The following is a 1,887-nucleotide window of genomic DNA, read 5'->3' as shown; positions in this document are numbered from 1 at the left end:
AGTAGGGCGCTTGAGGTGTGTACATAAAACGAAGAGTTATTCCTAGAAAAATAATAAAAAACATTTGAGCAAATATGACCCCCGTTTTTTAACCGTTCCGTGCCGCGCATCAACCGCGTCAGATATTTTTCGGGTGTCGAGTAAGGACCCACAGGAGGGACCCACCGCACGCGCGCCCCGAACGCAGATAGCGAAGGAATCTCGAAAAGGGACAAAGGACGAGAGGATTAGCCCACACAAACCTATCAGGAATAAATGCTACAAAGTCTCGATCATTCGACTGTCATCCCCGCTGTCCCTGCTCGTGACGTGGATCAGGTGACGAGGACTTTCATTGATTTTTGAGGACAGTTGCAACATAGCGATATCTTTCTATAAATAGCCATATAAGGCCAATAGGGCAGGGCAAAAAAGAGATACTTTGGCCACACGCCTCCGCACAAGTTTAATAGCTATACAGTGAATGCGGGCGCGCAAGTCGCTTGCAACGCCAACGCCCTTTCGTCGTGTCGTCCGCAAGGAATTTGCAGTCGAGAGCAGCAGAGACAAAATAAATATCGCGAAACAGCAGCAAAAGCAAGGGGTAAGAGCGCGGCATTCCAACCGACACACGCTCCTTCACATTAGGACGGCAATGAGCGAACACATCTAAGATAAGATATCGGCCCGGCCCGGGCTGCAGGGCAGGTGCCGGGCAGCGCAGCGCTGGCCAATCAGAGCGCGGCTTACATCCCGCCTCGGACGTGCCGCCGCACCGCGACGCACGGCAAACAAGTCCCAGCAGCAGCAGAACGATACTCGCACTTCTAGTCGCCTTTATCGGTCAGCTCAGTGTGGTGGTGGGGCGTGGCGGGGCGAGGAGAGGAGAGGAGGCGGAGGTACCTCAATATTGGAGAGCAGTGTAAATCCCTGGCTTGCGCGGGCGCGGTGGCGTGCGCGTGGTAGGGATGGAGCGGGTCGGGGAGCGGGCTGCGCGGCGGGCTTTGGTGTGGAGTCTGTTTCATTTTATTTATAAGTTTCCACGTGCGGGGAATAACAGAGAAGGGAGAAGGGGGTTATTGTCTGTGACGCGTATCAACATAAACTCACTCAGGTGGGAGTGGGGAAAGAAAAAAGAACAAAAACACAAATCGACGTTCAAAGTTACGCTGGCAAACTGCTTGATGGAAATTCGGGTGCGAGTGAACAATTACACCTATGCTGAACAGCTTACCTTTTCAAACTCAGTTACAATGAAGGCCTTTCTTCAAGGCATGGTTTTGTGGGGTATTGCATGGCTTTTTGGTATGGTGTTCCGCTTCGCCCAGCCGCTCTCTTTCGGCAGTGCGAATTTGTCTAAATTACGAGAGGCCTGACCAGCCTGACCAGCCTGCCCGCCTAGTCGACCGGAGGGGGCGTGCTGGGGCGGGCCCATCCAACAGAGAAGGCGGAGTTGCTTTGTACGCGTCCGAATGAAATATGCGGGCGGCGCTGCTGGTGGCGTCCAGCCGGACCGCGCCCGGAGAGCGACCAGATACCCGCTCAGGCGCCGGGTATCAGTAAAACCAATCGCAATCTTCTGCTATTGTATCGCATTTTATCAATATCAATGCCCAGTAAATGTTCGTTTAATTTTGTATTCGCCTATTTTTGATTCAAGTCAAATCGAAAAACGTAAGCTGGGAAGGTAAAGGGCCGGGGGCGCATTTGAAAGACTTTGGAACAAATATATTTCAACCAAAAATCTATTTGTACTGTGCAAAATGATCTCGCACTCGTCCTATTATCCTCATAGGCTGCCTCGCTCGCTCTCCCGGCAGCCTGCTCTGTGTTTCGGCCCGGGGAGTTATGTGCCGCTCATCCACTGTGAGTGCGTGGCTGGAGGGCCTGCGGGGCGGAGCGGGGCGG

Source organism: Frankliniella occidentalis, unplaced genomic scaffold (genome assembly GCF_000697945.3).
Source record: "Frankliniella occidentalis isolate FOCC.00 unplaced genomic scaffold, Focc_3.1 Scaffold29, whole genome shotgun sequence".
In the NCBI taxonomy this organism is placed as follows: domain Eukaryota; kingdom Metazoa; phylum Arthropoda; class Insecta; order Thysanoptera; family Thripidae; genus Frankliniella; species Frankliniella occidentalis.
Note: the sequence above shows the minus strand (reverse complement) of the source record.